The sequence below is a fragment of the Monodelphis domestica genome, chromosome 6, assembly GCF_027887165.1.
Source record: "Monodelphis domestica isolate mMonDom1 chromosome 6, mMonDom1.pri, whole genome shotgun sequence".
NCBI lineage: Eukaryota > Metazoa > Chordata > Mammalia > Didelphimorphia > Didelphidae > Monodelphis > Monodelphis domestica.
This window is the reverse complement of record NC_077232.1, coordinates 106,102,487-106,120,988: the sequence shown is the minus strand read 5'-3', so window position 1 is coordinate 106,120,988 and position 18,502 is coordinate 106,102,487.

Genomic DNA, 18,502 nt, shown 5'->3' with positions numbered 1-18,502 from the left:
CATAGTTAGATAGTTTTTTAAATAAGAATAAGCATAAGTAAATCCCTAAGCCCTTACTCCTTTCCCTTCCAAAACAATAAAGTAGATTTTTATATGTTTTTTTCTCTTGTGTTTCCCTTATCCAAAATCCTATCTTAACAAGACTTATCAGGAATCAAGATGGAAGTCTTTTGTTTGGGTTGTTATTGAGTTCCAATCAACATCCATTGGCCCTTTATGACTTTTTAGGGGGAAGTAGGGTGGCAGAGAATATAACCTGTTAGACTTGGTGTCAGGAAGATCAGGCTTCATATTTCACTTTCCACATTTGCCATTCAACTATGAATAGTAAACTTAACTACTCCTAGCTTTAATTTCCTCCTCTGTAAAATAATGCCTACCTCACAAGACTGTGGTAAAGCTTGAACAAGATAATGTTTGTAAAACACTTAGTAAAATTTAGTGTTATGAAGGCACTTAGTTGTTATTAACTTAACAACAATAGGAAGAAATCCCCATTTCTTCTGGCCTTATTTTAAAGATCACAATAGAATCCTAAATATGTCTATCTGGGTAGTGTGATAGTCAGATCTTTCTTAACCCTGGGAAGTAGAGAACTGAGATATTAAATTGTACAGATGAAACTATGAAAAGATATGGCAATTCAGACTTTCCTGAATTATCTGGATAATTCTCTACCCTGTGCTTTGTTAGTTTGGATGTGGTTTGAAAGTAATTATAGCACTTATTTTGGTAGAACTTGGAGATCCAGAGATGAAAGGAATATATTATATAATTGCAAAGCAGCGTCATCAAAGATGAAAGGTAATCATTTAATACATTTAGAGTAATAATGTTTATAATGATACCTTATATTTGCCTAGTACTTCCCTTGGTTTTTTTCCCCCCACCCACCCCAGATTCACTGGCTCCTTAACAGTGTTATTTATTAACACTCATAATATCATTGCAAAAGAGGTAGGGGTTTTTATCTTCTTGTTTTACGGGAAAATAGAAGGCTATAATGCCTGAGTGACTTGTTTAAATCAAAATGTGACCAGATATGAAACCCTTTCTCAGGGTTCTCAGATACCTTATAAATGTTCCTGGAAACTAGTTTATGTCAATGGGCATCAATGCCCAATAAATTATTGGATTATCACTGACTTGACACTTCTGTTCTCTTCCTGATGTTTTATTTATTTATGACTTTAGGAGTTCTTAATTTACCAAGGAGTGCTAAAAGTTGATGCTATAATTAGTTTTAGGAAGAAATGGCAAACACAAATATGTCTTAATTTTTTCTGTTTCAATAAATAGGCTTTGATGTACTAATGGACGCTAAGGAAGACAGAAAATATTATTATATGAAACACTTAAGTTCAAAAAAACCGTAGCAGCAATATGAATGTAATCTAACTCATTGATAAATTACTGTCACACATATCTTACACATGCCACAGAGTCATGACAGTGGGATGTCTAGAGCTTTGCATCAGGGTACCCCAAATCTCCCCATGAAGTCTTCCACTGGTAGCTAATCCCATAATAGTCAACCACTTCTACTCTGTAGCAGAGACCTGTGCTGTCACCCTCAATGGGCTATGCCATCTATATTGCCCTTCTCTCAGCTTGTACCCATTATATGGCTGGCAGATTCTTGTCCCGTCCTAAAATCATGAGAGATAAAGGCTCAACACCTTCCCCTTCCTACTAGTTGTCTCCCACTTCTCTGCCTTTTCTGTGGGATTTGGGGAACCAAGTGTGCCACAGAGATATGGGCTTAGACTCTTATTGGTGACTTGCTCTCAGTGTAAGTGGCTTTAGTTAAAAAAAAAATTACTCAGAAGTGCCACAAAAGCTGAAGTGAGATATGAAGATCTTCTTCTATGTGTCCCCAACCTGTCCCTTTACCCTGGTGCTTTCCTTTTCAGGAAATGTTCTCCCTCCTAAGGATAGCTTTTTTACTTCATAGGGCAATGTTCCAGAGCTTCCATGCTCCTCTGCCACCCAGGACACATCTTAAAGGAGGCAGGATGGTACATTGGAAGAGTGGAATCTGGAGGACCTTGATTCATATCTTACCTGTGTGACCTTAGACAGGTTACTAGACCTTTCTGGTGCAATCTTTTGACTCAAATTTTTCACTTTCAAATTATTCATTTTGAAAAACAGAGTTGGACTAGATGTTCCTTCTATTTCCTTACAGTTTTAGATAGCTAATGTCACAATTAGCTGATTAATGTTCAATCTCTCAAAGAACATAGAAGCTTTACTCATTAATTTGACTTAGGGAGCTGTTAGAAAAATGTTAAAGTTTTTATAATTGTTATTTTTAATGCTATCAATTAGTTCATGGTAGTATTACAAGTTTTTGTTCATTCTTCAAAACTGGAACACCTTTGGGTAATGTTGACAATCACATGCCCTTGGTACTTTAGTTAAATCATACATAGTAAATAGAGTCTTAAATTTCATCAGTCTCAACTATAAGCCATAATTAATATAAGAATTCCTAACAGGAATTTTTGGGATGCAGCCAATCTATTGGCATTAAAACAATATGATGTATAACAGCTTTGTTGAGCTGGGCATATACGGAGGATAGTTAACTAGATTCTCATGCAATTTCTGGATGATGTGCAAGTAGAGTAACCACAAATATTGTAAGCACAAAGAATACTGGAATGACTCAATGAAGTCCAAATGGTGTGGCATAGTGTAGGCCTATTGGGAAATCAGAAGCAGGCAGATTAGGTTGGGGAGAGGCTATCAGAGAGAGATGGTATGGTTTGATCTAAGAAAAAAAGCTTAAATGAAAGAAAGTATGAGTCTTTGTACACATAAGGAATTACTGAGTACCCAGAAAAGTATGTGCTATAATAAAGACTATTATTCAGATATGGGTATTTGTAACCATAAGGATACAAAATAAGCAATCAGTAGTAGTATATTTAAATTCAAAAACTCATGCTGATATCACATGGGGAAAATATCAATTTTCAACAAACACAGTTATTTTCAGATATCGACTTCAAAGTATTTATATACTTTTACTCCATAGGGTTAGTTGTGGACATTTGGTTTATCAGTCAATCAACACATTTTTATTAAATACCTACTGTAGCAGTCCAGCCCATATGTATATTTAAGAGGCAAGGATTGTGTGTGGGCACATGGCCATTCTGCGCATGGCAATGAACTCTGTTCCCAGCATGGCTAAGGTTAGGGCACGAAACCTTGCTTCCCTTTGTCTTACTCACCTGGGATAAAACCCCACATTCACCTTGTTGTAATTTGTAATTATCCAATGGCAATACACTATGTAATACATCAATATGTATTGAGTACATTTGCGTATCAAAGAGATTAAAAAGGGAGCTTGCAGCCATCTTGATCATTCTCTGGGAGATCTCACAGGATTGCTTAACACTGTCTCTTCTCTTTTCTCTCTCCTCTATCTCTACCTGAAACCTGGCCTTCAGCCAGATGTCTCCTTCTTTTCCAATGCTAATACCTAGCACTCTCTAATTCTTCCTAACATCCTCTGTTCATTCTTCTAGCTAAGCTATATCATCCTCTGACCGGTGAAGTGTTAAATTGGGATCTTTGGACGGAATTAGCCTTTCTGAGATGTCCACTGATTGGGGCATGGCTGCAGCTCCATGATAATTAATAAGGCCTATTCTCTGACTCATTTCTGACATCTCGAACTTGGCTCCCTCATGCCCTTTGCGGAATCCAAAACTTCTATCCTTTTTCTATCTTTCTACCTTGTGGCTTCTCGCGTGAGGCGAGAGATTGGCCAGCAACCCTCACCCCCAGGAGGAAAGATAGATAGAGGTTTGTCTCTGGGGGAACCAAGGATCTGAAGCTGGAGGGATGGCAAGAAAGAGACCAGACATCGAATCATATATCAATCGAGCTCCACAGAATTAAGCTCCGGCCTTCCACTTCATGGATACATGAGACAGTGAGAAGACCACCACATAACATCATGGGCATCAGAAATGAGCTTAGAGATCCATAGAGACAAGCCACAGTCCTTAAACCCATGCTATTAACACGGACTGTTACGGCTTAATGATAGGGATTAGAGGAACAGAGGAGAAAGACGGAGCATGGCCAGAGGCCTGCTCTATGAGAGAGAGAGATAGTAGTCAGGAAGAAAGATGAGTGGTAAAGCCTTTCTGGGCCTGTGGGCTCGTGTATTTATTGATTATCATATGCAAAGATACATAATTCATAGTAATTAATGACAAAGGGGATTATCATTGGTAGAAAGGTAAATTGTCATAAGATAAGGGTGGATCCTTCTTCAGCCTGGGGAGAACAAAGAAACCTACTTTCGCGCCCAAACTAGTTAGGATCAAAGTTCATTGCCTCACTGGCCATGCGCAGGGCAGAGAATGCGCTCTTCTCAGGCCTAGCTTTATGGGCTTAATTATCTGTCTTGAGTAAACACAGCTGTGGACTGGTACATCGTGGGTCAAGAGGCCACACCTACAAAGAGCTAGACTGGGAATTTAAAGGCAAAAAAGAAACAAACCCTCCTTGCCCTCAAAAAGCTTATATTTTATCTGGGGATAACATTGTATTTGTGTACATGGAAACTATGTATACACAAAATATATACAAATTAAATTCAAAAATGCAAGATTTTAAATTATTTATTTTTACTTTTTTTAAACCCTTACCTTCCATCTTAGAATAAATACTGGGCATTGGTTCTAAGGCAGAAGAATGGTAAGGGCTAGGCAATGAAGGTGAAGTGATTTGCCCAGGGTCACACAGTTGGGAAGTGTCTGAGGCCAGATTTGATCCTAGGAACTCCCATTTCGGGGCCTGACTCTGAATCCGCTGAGCCACCCAGCTTTCCCCTAGATTTTTATTTTATTTTATTTTTTAATTCTTATTTGGTCATTTCCAAACATTATTCATTGGAAACAAAGATCATTTTCTTTTCTTCCCTACCCCCCCTCCCACCAACTCTCCCATAGCCCACGAGCAATTCAACTGGGTATCACATGTGTTCTTGATTCAAACCCATTTCCATGTTGTTGGTATTTGCATTAGAGTGTTCATTTAGAGTCTCTCCTCAGTCATATCCCCTCAACCCCTGTAGTCAAGCAGTTGCTTTTCATCCGAGTTTTTACTCCCACAGTTTGTTCTCTGCTTGTGGATAGTGTTTCTTAGATCCCTGCAGATTGTTCAGGGACATTGCATTGACACTAATGGAGAAGTCCATTACATTTGATTGTACCACAGTGTATCAGTCTCTGTGTACAATGTTTTCTTGGCTCTGCTCCTTTCGCTCTGCATCACTTCCTGGAGGTTGTTCCAGTCTCCATGTAATTCCTCCACTTTATTATTCCTTTTAGCACAATAGTATTCCATCACCAACATAATCCACAATTTGTTCAGCCATTCCCCAATTGAAGGGCATCCCCTCATTTTCCAATTTTTGGCCACCACAAAGAGTGCAGCTATGAATATTCTTGTACAAGTCTTTTTCCTTATTATCTCTTTGGGGTACAAGCCCAGTAGTGCTATGGCTGGATCAAAGGGCAGACAGTCTTTTATCGCCCTTTGGGCATAGTTCCAAATTGCCTTCCAGAATGGTTGGATTAATTCACAACTCCACCAGCAATGAATTAGTGCCCTTACTTTGCCACATCGCCTCCAGCATTCATTACTCTCCATAGCTGTTATTTTAGCCAATTTGCTAGGTGTTAGGTGATACCTCAGAGTTGTTTTGATTTGCATCTCTCTGATTATAAGAGATGTAGAACACTTTTTCATGTACTTGTTAATAGTTTTGATTTCTTTGGCTGAGAACTGCCTGTTCATGTCCCTTGCCCATTTATCTGTTGGAGAATGGCTTGATTTTTTATACAATTGATTTAGCTCTTTGTAAATTTGAGTAATTAAACCTTTGTCAGAGGTTTTTATGAAGATTGTTTCCCAATTTGTTGCTACCCTTCTGATTTTAGTTATATTGGTTTTGTTTGTACAAAAACTTTTTAATTTGATGTAGTCAAAATTATTGATTTTACATTTTGTGACTCTTTCTAAGTCTTGCTTGGTTTTAAAATCTTTCCCTTCCCAAAGTTCTGACAGGTATACTATTCTGTGTTCACCTAATTTACTTATAGTTTCCTTTTAATGTTCATGTCATTCACCCATTCTGAATTTTTCTTGGTGTAGGGTGTGAGGTGTTGATCCAAACCCTAATCTCTCCCACACTGTCTTCCAATTTTCCCAGCAGTTTTTATCAAATAATGGATTTTGTCCCAAAAGCTGGGGTCTTTGGGTTTGTCATAAACTGTCTTGCTGAGATCATTTACGCCAAGTCTATTCCACTGATCCTCCTTTCTGTCTCTTAGCCAGTACCAAATTGTTTTGATAACCACTGCTTTATAGTACAGTTTGAGATCTGGGACTGCAAGTCCTCCTTCCTTTGCATTTTTTTTCATGATTTCCCTGGATATCCTTGATATTTTGTTCTTCCAAATAACTTAGTTATGGTTTTTTCTAATTCAGTAAAGAAGTTTTTTTGGTAGTTCAGTGGGTATGGCATTAAATAAGTAAATTAATTTGGGTAGGATTGTCATTTTTATTATGTTAGTTCATCCCACCCATGAGCAATCAATGTTTTTCCAATTGTTTAGATCTAGTTTTAGCTGTGTGGAAAGTGTTTTGTAGTTGTGTTCATATAGTTCCTGTGTTTGTCTCGGCAGATAGATTCCTAATTATTTTATATTGTCTAGGGTGATTTTGAATGGTATTTCACTTTCTAATTCTTGCTGCTGAAATGGGTTAGAGATATATAGAAATGCTGATGACTTATGCGGGTTTATTTTGTATCCTGCAACTTTGCTAAAGTTGTTGATTATTTCAAGTAACTTTTTGGTTGATTCTCTAGGATTCCTTAAGTAAACCATCATATCATCTGCAAAGAGTGATAACTTGGTCTCCTCATTGCCAATTTTAATACCTTAAATTTCTTTTTCTTCTCTAATTGCTACTGCTAGTGTTTCTAGTACAATGTTAAATAATAGAGGTGAAAATGGGCATCCTTGTTTTACTCCTGATCTTATTGGGAAGGCTTCTAGTTTATCCCCATTGCAGATGATGTTTGCTGATGGTTTTAGATATATACTGTTTATTATTTTTAGGAAAGGCCCTTCTATTCCTATACTTTCTAGTGTCTTCAATAGGACTGGGTGTTGTATTTTATCAAAGGCTTTTTCTGCATCTATTGAGATAATCATGTGATTTTTGTCAGTTTGCTTGTTAATATGGTTAATTATGTGGATGGTTTTCCTAATATTGAATCATCCTTGCATTCCTGGTATGAATCCTGCCTGGTCATAGTGGATGACCCTTGTGATGACTTGCTGGAGTCTTTTTGCTAGTATCCTATTTAAGATTTTTGCGTCTATATTCATTAGGGAGATTGGTGTATAGTTTTCTCTCTCTGTTTTTGACCTGCCTGGCTTTGGGATCAGTACCATGTTTGTGTCATAGAATGAATTTGGTAGAACTCCTTCTTGGCCTATTCTGTCAAATAGTTTGTTTAATATTGGGATTAGTTGTTCTTTGAATGTTTGATAGAATTCATTTGTGAATCCATCTGGACCTGGGGATTTTTTCTTAGGGAGTTCTTTGATGGCTTGTTCAATTTCTTTTTCTGGTTAAGGTAATTTATTTCTTCCTCTTTTCGTCTAGGCAATTTATATTTTTGTAAGTATTCATCCATATCACCTAGATTGCCATATTTGTTGCCATATAATTGGGCATAGTAGTGTTTAATGATTGCCTTAATTTCCTCTTCATTAGAGGTGAGGTCTCCTTTTTCATCTTGGATACTGTCAATTTGGTTTATTTCTTTCCTTTTTTTAATTAGACTGACTAGTACTTTGTCTATTTCATTTGTTTTTTCAAAGCACCAGATTCTATTGTAAACCTTAAAATTTCACAGACTTATGGATGTTAAAAATTTTACTCCACATTGAGGAATCCTCCAATTCCCTACTTGAAATAATTCCCTACCAGATAGTGAGAGCTCTACTTGAATGTGAAAACTCCTTGCTATGGGAGTATCCCTACTCCACCTCTTCTTAAGACTGCTTTAGGGGAGAAAACTCCTTGCTATGGGAGGACCTCGATTCCACCCATACTTAAGACTGCTTTAGGGCAGAAAACTCCTTGCTAAAAAATGAAAGTACTTGAAAACCATACTTATAAAGGAAAGGAGTTCTTTGAGCCATGCCTGTTTTTGGAATTGATACAATGGGATGCTAGGTGCCTATAAAGGTGGGGCAACTTGTAAACTACTTAGACCTAAAAGGTGAAAACTTACTCAGAGGTTTTCTCTTAATGAAATTAGTCGACACAGCAACATTTTTTTTTCTGACTCACTAAAGAGATAAATATACTCAGCTATGAATTCAAAATGGGCTGTCTTTTGAAAACATCTATAGTGATTGGTAGATGGAAGAACTTAGGGGAGGTGACATAGGAGATTTTGCCCTTAAAAATAAGAGCTCAGAGAAAGCTAGAGGTGATTCTGAAACATTCAGATTGAGGAGGACTCATTCTGAATCATTCAGATTGAGGAAGGACTGATTCTGAAACATTCAGATGGAGGAGGAGCTGGTGAAAGCAGCTGAGAGGGAGCTGGCCTGGTGTCTCTAGAATCCTTGTTTAGACAGACCTTGTGGTGAGTGTTAAAAGACCGACTGACTGATCTCTCTCTCTTAAGACTCAGTTCTAGGCCATGTTGGCTTAAGGCCCTTCATACTTATTTCCTTTTTCTCTCTTTCTCTCTTTCTTTAATTCCACATTTGTATTAATTAAAATCTCTATGAACCCAGTTGACTTGGGTAATTGAATAATTGGGAATATTTCCCTGGCGACCACCTTATATTTGATTTAAAACCAAGACACTGTAGTGAAACATATTTTCTGCGGAAAAATTGACTCACCCTCTCTTATATCTATCACAATTTATATCTTCCACCATTTTAACTCATTACAGTTTATGGGCTTCACCATCTTAAATCTCACACTAGTCTTATTTATTAAATCAATAGTTCTTTGACTTTCAATTTTATTAATTTCTCCTTTGGGTTTTAGGATCTCTAATTTAGTCTTCATCTGAGGATTTTTAATTTGTTCACTTTCTAATTTTTTAGTTTGCATGCCCAATTCATTGACCTCTGCCCTTCTTAATTTGTTAATATATGAACTCAAGGATATAAATTTCCCCCTGAGTATTGCTTTGGCTGCATCCAATAAGTTTTGAAAGGATGTCTCATCATTGTCATTTTCTTCAATGAAGTTATTAATTGTTTCTATGATTTGTTCTTTAACTAACTGGTTTTGGAGAATCATATTGTTTAATTTCCAATTAACTTTCGATTTACCTCTCCATGTTCTTACTAATTATTATTTTCATTGCATTGTGATCTGAGAAAGTTGCATTTATTATTTCTGCTCTTTTGCACTTGTTTGCAATGTTTTTGCCCTAATACATGGTCAATTTTTGTGAATGTATCATGTGCTGCAGAAAAGAAGATATATTCCTTTTTGTCCCTATTCATTTTTCTCCACATGTCTACTAACTCTAATTTTTCTAAGATTTCATTCACTTCTCTTACCTCTTTCTTATTTATTTTTTGGTTTGATTTATTTAGTTTGGATAGAGGAAGGTTCAGGTCTCCCACTAGTATAGTTTTTCTATCTATTTCATCCTTGAGTTCCTCTAGTTTCTCCTTTAGAAATTTGGATGCTATGCCATTTGGTGCATACATGTTGAGTATAGATATTTCCTCACTGTCTATACTGCCTTTTATCAGGATGTAATTACCTTCCCTATCTCTTTTAACTAGATTTATTTTTACTTTGGCTTTGTCTAATATTATGATTGCGACTCCTGACTTCTTTTTGTCAGTTGATGCCCAATAGTTTTGGCTCCACCCTCTTACTTTCACCCTATGTGTATCTATCTTTCTCATATGTGTTTCTTGTAGACAGCATATGGTAGGGTTTTGGACTCTAATCCACTCTGCTATTTGCTTGCGTTTTATGGGTGAGTTCATTCCATTCACATTCAGAGTTATGATTACTAGCTGTGTATTTCCCAGCATTTTGATTTCTGCTCCTTTACCTGCCTTTTCTTCTTTCACTATTTCCTTCTACACCAATGTTTGCTTTTGAACAGTCCCCCTTGTTCCCACCCTTATTTTACTTCCATTTCTACCCCCTGCCTATTTACCCCCCCCCTTATTTTCCCTGTAGTCTTTCCAAATTTAAGCCCCCGCTCCCTCCCTCTCTTGTACTGCTTCCCTCCCCACCAGACTGTTTGTTACCCTTCTACTCCCCTATAGGGTGCAAATCTATTCTCTGCCCCCAATGGATTGGATTGTTTTTCCCTCTTTGAGTCACTTTCAAAGTACGTAAAAGTTGAGTATTTCCTGTCTCTGACCTCTTTACCCTTCCAATGTATTGATGTTCTCCCCCCTCCCACCATGAGCTTCTTTATGACATATAAATTTACCCCCATTTGTTTCTTTTCCCATTTCTTTTAATATTAACCTATTTTTAAGCTCTAGTTATATATATATATATATATATATGCAGACTCATGCATATGTATTTTTGCATGCATATATCTATATACCTATTTATGTCTTGTCCTTTCTTCCTATATAGTTTGTTGCTGTTCCCCCTAAGTATACTTCTTTTTGCTTGCCAGGTAATAACAACAGTTTTTAAGAGTTACCAATGACCTCTTTTCTTATAGGGATATATATCATTTTAACTAATTGAGTCTCTTAAAACTTTTTTTTTCTTTTTTCCCCTCTTCTTAATTACCTTTTGATGATTCTCTTGAGTTCTGTGCTTGGACATCAAATTTTTTGTTCAGGTCTGGTCTTTTCTTTATGAATTCTTGGTATTCTTCTATTTTGTTGAAAGACCATACTTTCCCCTATAAGAATATAGTCAGTTTTGCTGGGTAGTTGATTCTTGGTTGTAGACCTAGTTCCCTTGCTTTCCGGAATATCGTATTCCATGCCTTTCTTTTTTTCAGTGTGGATGCAGCCAGATCCTGAGTTATCCTCACTGTGGTTCCTTGGAATCTGAATGACTTCTTCTTGGCAGCTTGTAATATCTTTTCTTTGGTCTGATATTTCTTCAATTTGGCTATAACATTCCTGGGTGTTGTCAGTTGGGGATTAAGTACAGGAGGTGATCTGTGGATTCTATCAATCTCCACTTTTCCCTCTTGTTCAAGGATTTCGGGGCAGTTTTCTTTAATAATTTCCTGTAATATAATGTCCATGCTTTTTCTTTTGTCATGGTGTTCTGATAGGCCAATAATTCTTAAATTGTCTCTCATTGAACGATTTTCTAAATCCTCTGTTTTGTGAATGAGATGCTTCATATTTTCCTCAATTTTTTCATTCTTTTGGTTTTGTTTTATAGTGTCCTGCTGCCTTGTGAGGCCACTTGATTCTAGTTGTATTCTGGTTCTTAACGACTGGATTTCATCCTTAGTTTTTTGGTCGTCCTTTTCCTTTTGGTCGTATTTTCTTTGGAAGTCGTCTTTCATCTTCTTCACCTCATCTTTCATCTGCTTTGCCTTATCTTTCATCTCCTTTGCCTCATTTTCCAGCTGGTTGATTTTGGCTTTGAATACACTATTTTCTGTTTCTAGATGACTTATCTTAGTTTTTAAGTTCTTTTCCCAATTTTCTTCAGCCTCTCTTAATTGTGTTTTGAATTGCATTTTGAGTTCTTCCAAAACCTGTATCCAATTCGCTGGGATTTCTGATTTTTCCTTTGCTGGGTCCTCCCCCTCTGTTTCATTCGCTCTTTGCTCATTACCTGTGCAGAATCTGTCTATTGTAATTTCTTTCTTCTTTTTCTGTTGTTTGCTCGAGTTTACCCCTTCTTTGCTCCCCGTATATGGCTGTGCTCTTGCTCCTCTCATTTTGTTTTGGTTTTGGGGCTTTCAGTCTCCCCTCTTGGAGCTTTGTCAGATCTCTTGGTACAGTCTCTAGGGGTGGAATGTTAGCTTCCCTGTCCTCTGGAGGCTTTTGATTGGATTGAGTTCAATTGGGTTGGGCTGTATGTGGTATGAAGCTCTAAGGCTCTGAAGACTCCTGGAAGGCTGGACTGCCCAGGCTCTCTCCAGTTGTCTCCAGCTGCTTCTCTGCTATCCGCAAGTGCCTTTGCCTGCCTCCCTAAACTCTGAGGAGTTCTGATGGGATTAGATTTAACTGAATTGGTCTGGATGTGCCCTGAGGCAATGGTGAGACTGGAGCCTGATGGAGGGACCCAGCCATGGCCTGTTTCTCCCTGGCTTCCTCCCCACTGTTCAAGCTGGATGCTCAGAGCCAGGTGCCCTGCTGCTCACAAGGTAGACCCTGCAAACCAGCACCTTTGCCCACTGAGAGTTTCCAGCTATTGCTGGAGGCTCAGCCCTCTGGGTTGTGGGGGAGGGGTCCTGGGACCTACCCTCTGCATTCACCTTAGCCCTGAGTATTCTCGGATTCCGCCTTTTGGAGGGGGCGTACCTTTTGATTTGAGTCCAGGAGGAGGGTTCCCCGCTTCTGTCCTGTTGTTCAGATTGAATTTCGGTGCCCTAGGAACATTCAATCCATATCCGTAAGGAAGGGTCTTCCACGAGGTCTGAACTTTTGCTGCTTGCTAAGCTGCCATCTTGACTCCGCCCCCCTAGATTTTTATTTTTGAAAGAAGGAGAAAGCACTAGTTCCTAGGGGAATTAGGAAAAATTTCATGTAAAAGATGACACTTGAGTTGAATCTTCCCCTGCCCCTCTACCTCTCCTCTCATTATAAGCCTTTTGCCTTATCCTGCTGGTAACTGGGTGATATATCCCTTAATCCCAACTTGGGTATCTTTGCTCCCCTTACCTTTCTTTTTTAAAACCATTTATATATAGTCTTCCATCCTTTCATTAGAACTCAAGCTCTTTTTAATTTTTTTCCAGATTACATGTTCATATAATTTTAATAACGGTTTTCTGACATTTTGCAATCCATGTTCTCTCCTTCCCTTCCTTCCTCCCCTCCTTCCCAAGAAAGCAGGTCATACAATATAGGTTGTACACATGCTATATGATATAATACATATTTCCATGTTCTTCATGTTGCAAAAGACAATAGAGAAAAATTCATGGAGTAAATAAAATGAAGACTGGCAGGCTTCATTCTGCATTCACACTTCGTCACTTCCTTTATAGCATCAGATAGTCTTTTTTGTCATGAGTCCTTTGGTGATGCCCTGGATCTTGCATGGCTGATAATAGTTGTTATACACAGCTGATCATCACACATTCTTGCTGTTATTGTGTACAATGCTCTATTGGTTCTGCTCCCTTCACTTTGCATTACTTCATATAAGTCTTTTCTGGTTTTTTGGTGATCATCCAGTTCCTCGTTTCTTATGGCACATAGTATTCCATTGCAAGCATTATACGACAACTTGTTCAGCCATTGCCTAATTGATGAACATCCTTTCAGTTTCTTGTTCTTTGCCACAGCAAAGAGTTTCTATAAATATTTTTGTTCATTTAGATCATTTCCTCCTATCTTTGATCTCTTTGGGATACAAACCTAGTAATGATATTACCGGGTCAATAGATATGCATAGTTTTATGGCCCTCTGGGCATGGTTCCAAACTGTTTTCCAAAATGATTTTATCAGTTCATAGCTCCACCAATAATGTATTACTGTTCTGTTTTTTTCCACATCCTATCATTTATCCTTTTCCTTTTCTATCATATTATCCAGTCTGACAGGTGTGAGGTGATACTTCAGAGTTGTTTTAATTTGTACTTCTCTAATTAATAGTGATTTTGGAGCATTTTTTCATATGACAAATGTAAATAATTTCTTTCTCTGTGAATTATATATGCAATAGTAAATGGCCATAGTAACCTAGTGGTTGAAAAACTCAAACATCCAAATTTTTGGAAGAAAAATTACCATTTGACAAAAACTGTTAGGAAAACTGGAAAACAGTATGGCAGAAACTAGGCATGGGTCAATACTTCATGCCATATATCAAAATAAAGTCAAAATGGACACATGATTTAGAAACAAAGGGTGAAACCATAAAAAATGAAGAAGTATGGAATAGTTTACCTGTCAGACCTATGGATAAGGGAAGAATTTATGTTCATCCAAAATAGAGAACATCATGAGATGTAAAATAGATAACTTTGACAACATTCAGTTTAAAAGGTTTTACACAATAAAACCAATGCAACCAAGATTAGAAGGGAAACATCAAACCAGTGGAAAAATTTATGTTAAGCATCTCATTTCTCAAATATATGCAGAACTGAGTCAAGTGTATAAGAATACAAAGAATTCACCAATTGATGAAAAGTCAAAGGATATGAACAAGCAGTTTCAAAAAAGAATGCAAGCTTCTTAAGGGCAAAGACTATCTTATTTGCTTTTATATATATAATCCAAGTAATTGCTACAATGCTTGGCACATAGTAGATAGACAGACAAACAGACTATCTATCATCTCTCCTTTTCTCTCTCTAAATCACATATATACTCAATGGTTTGAGATCACTAATTTTTTGCTACTGAGTTGTTGCAAGCTTACAATTTTGCCATACTTCAATCATGAGCCTTGACCCTCAGAACTGCTGTATACAACTGGATATCCTGACTCACTTAATTTCTCTTTCTCTTGGTTCCTTTCTCTGTTCTCCAACTCCCCTCAATATACATACTGGAGCAAAAAATAATTTTGAAGCATATTTTTGGATTATTTGGATTTGAATTATTATGAAGTTATTTGCAGAGAAAAAAATGACATTGCAAAAGAATTTGAGATCTTAAAATGCATTAGAAGAATCTGATTGAAACTGAGCTGACTGACATCTTTAAAGTGGCTGACCTAAGCTATTTTCTAAAAATCTGCAAAGCTTGTATTCTGCTGGCATAGCCTTCAAGAATGCAGAGTCACCTTCACAGCATGGTGAGACCTCAGGACAGGACATCTGTAGAGGTGTTAAACTGATCAAGTTATTTGAAATGCGAATCTTGATGAGCAAGTATTGTTTTCTGCTTCTATTAAAGAAATGTGCCTTAAACATGATAAGTAGTCAATATAATTTGGTACATCCATGTTTTCTTTTGTATGGGTACTCTCTCTACTTATACCTATTCTAATCTCTTACTACCTTCTCATCCTGTTCAATTTTTTTTCCACATTTTCTCAAAGATCTGAGTAGAGGTGTCAAATAGTCCATAGTCAGCCAGCAACGGGATTAGAACAAGTTTAAAATATAATTGGGAAAATTAAAAAAAAAATACCATAGCACAGATAGTGCCAATATTGGTTTTGTAACTCAATATTGCAGCTCAGAGGGCTCCTTGTGTAAGGTTTAGTGACCTTATTTTTATTTGTGTTTGATATCACTGCTGGAGAGAGAAAGGGTTCGATCTTCTTTGGGTCATAGACCTCTTTGGTATTCCTACTGACTCATGTTTTCAAATGCATATAATAAAATACATGGGATTACATGGGAAATCAGTTATATTGAAATATAGCTAACAAAATATGATCAAAACCAAGTTCATGGACCCCAGATTAAGAACCTTCACCTTATAGGGATGGAGATTGTTCATATGATTTTATCGGTATTAGGAATTTGTTGAGGAAGCTCCCTATATAATCTATATTATGCTGTTCGTCAAACTGAATATGATGATGAGCTTCATTTTCCCACTTTAATGGGCTCTTTTCAACACACTCAATGTAATAGAGTACTGGATTTTGGATTAGAAGAGACCTAGCTGAATCAACTCTGGTTGTTAGTCTTTATGACAGACACCATGGTGTAATAGAGGATGTTAGACTTGGAATCAGTAGTAATTTAGATTCTTATCCTACTTCTCTCATTTAGAAAAGAGAAAGTAGAAATGAAGAGTATTTCAGAAGGGAGAAAGTCACAGTCCAGTGGTGTAATGGTTAGAGCACTGAACCTGAGTCAGGAAGCCCCGAGTTCTAAACTGGCTTCAGACTCTTAAAGTGCTTTACAAACCTATATTGTGCTGTATAAATGCTAGCTATCATTAATTAGCTCCTTTTTACATTATTCTTTATGCACTTAGATAGCTCGAACTAAAGATCTCCTTTCTGAAGCTACAGCCTTCTTTTCCCAACCCTTATTCCACATTATTGCCCTTCTATTCTAGCTACATTGGACTAGAAACTGTTCCTTGAATTTGATATTCCATTTACTATCCTCTGAATGTTTTGGGGAAGGAGGTAAAGATTTTTTGAGTGACTTCCATGTGCCAGGGACTGTGCTAAGTGCTTTATAAATATTATCTCATTTATTCCTCACAATAGCTCTGGGAGACAGCTATTACAATTGTTTTATAGTTGAGAAAACTGAGACAGCCATAGGTTGCCTTAGTAGTATACCTTAATAAGCATCTGAGTCTGAATTTGAATTTAGGTCTTCTTGACTTCTGACCCAGTTGCCCTATCCACTGTGCCATCTAGTTGTAGCTTTCCCCCTTTTAAATACTTGTCTTCTTCATTTCTGCTTTTTTTATCCTTATTTTCTTTCAATATTGAGTTTATATTTATTCTTTTAAGTCCTCTGATCCTCTATAAATGCCCCACTCCCTCCACTGATTAGAAAATAATTTGATCTTAGAGTACATTGAGAGAAAAGAGTGTTAATTACTAGGTTGGTGATAGTTCTGTTGTATTGTGCCCTGGTCAGACCACATCTGGAGTGTTGTATTTTTAAGTACCTACTATGTGCCAGACACTGTGCTAAATTATAGTTGTTCAAGTTATTTAAGGGGAAGACATTACAGCTGTCTTTAAATGTCTTGTAGGAAAATTATTAGATTTATTTTTCTTGGCCCCAGAGAAAAGAACTAAGAATAGGTAGAAATTTCAATGAGGTGAAGAAAAAAATCTTGCTAAAATCAAACTATCCAGAAGTGGAATATGTTGCCTTTGGAAATATTGGCTTCTTCTCTATGAAGGTCTTCCAGAGAAGACTGAATGATCACTTTTAAGGCATGTCATTTGTAGTAAAGATTCTTTGTCACATGTGGGTTGAGTTAATTTACTTCTGAAGTGCCTTCCAGCTCTCAAGATTCTGGGTATCAATGTCAACAACAACCAATCTATGTTTTTTCTTTTATCTTGTGCAATTCTTGTGTCCAGGTTTTTACACAACTCGAATGCATTGTGTATTATCCAGTTTTTCCAATTGAAGAAACTGAGAGCCAGAAATTTCAAGTGACTTATTCATGGTTATACTAGTGTGGTAAGAACTTGTGATAAAAAAAAAAAAAGATAGATTGGACATGTAGAATGCTAGAATGAAGTATAACAGGTATTAGCCAGAACAATTTTTGTATAGATTTATATAAAGACCTTGAGACAAGAATTATATTATTGTTCATCTTTGATGTCCTTAGTCCTTGAAACTTAATTGGAATTTATGTTTATTATATCTTTGTATTTTCCCTATCTCCCCTCACTCATGTGTCCTTCTCCCATTGATGAATTCCTCTTGCAACCTCCATTTTAAGGAAGTGCCTAGATCAGCCATATTTAATTCTCCAGACTTCAAGTTTCACCTTCCCATCCCAACAATGCCTTTAGTTCCTTTTAACATGTTGGCTTCCTACATTAGAATGGAAGCTCCTTGAGGGTAGGGACTTTCTTTTTGTATCCCATGTGCTTAATAAATGCTTCTTGACTGACTTACTGACTTTTGATATTCTTCCAATATCTAGCATATTTTATTATGCTCAAATGTATATACACATATTTGTTGAATATTAGGAATATTGTACTTGGAGACAGAGACTTGGACTGGCATCCTGGCTCCTTTAGTTGTGTGGCTGTGGTGAAGTCACAGCTTCTTTGACCATCTTTCCTTATTAGCAAAATAGATCTCGAATTACCTCACAGGGTTACTTGGGAGGATCAAATTAGCTAAGGATTATAAAGTACTTTGTAAACTTAAAAATTTGTAAATTTGAACTATATGACTGTAAACTAACGTTGCTGCTATTATTCCAATAATGGGGAAGTGAATTTCCAGGGCATCTAATCTAAAGTTGCTGGTGGGATAAATTATGATTCTCAGCAATACGGGGACTTGAGGTGGCTATTTCGACCATGCAATTTAAAAAAAGCCTGTGGATTGATGGTTTCAGGCGTTCTTCCTAGTTCAAAAGGAATTGTAACTTGGGACCTGAATAAAGTTCTAATTCAAGTGAGAACGTTCTTCTACAAAGTTGCAGCCCAGGACCTGAAGGAGTTACAGTTGGGTAGGGAGATGGATCCGGGGCTAGGGAAGGGATCAAGAGAGCCCTCATCAATTTATGGAACAGGAGCACCTCGCTAGCAATGGGGAGGGGTTTGGGATGAGGAAGCTGAGACTGCCTCCAAAGTATGGGGAGACATGAAATCTGGTTGGCG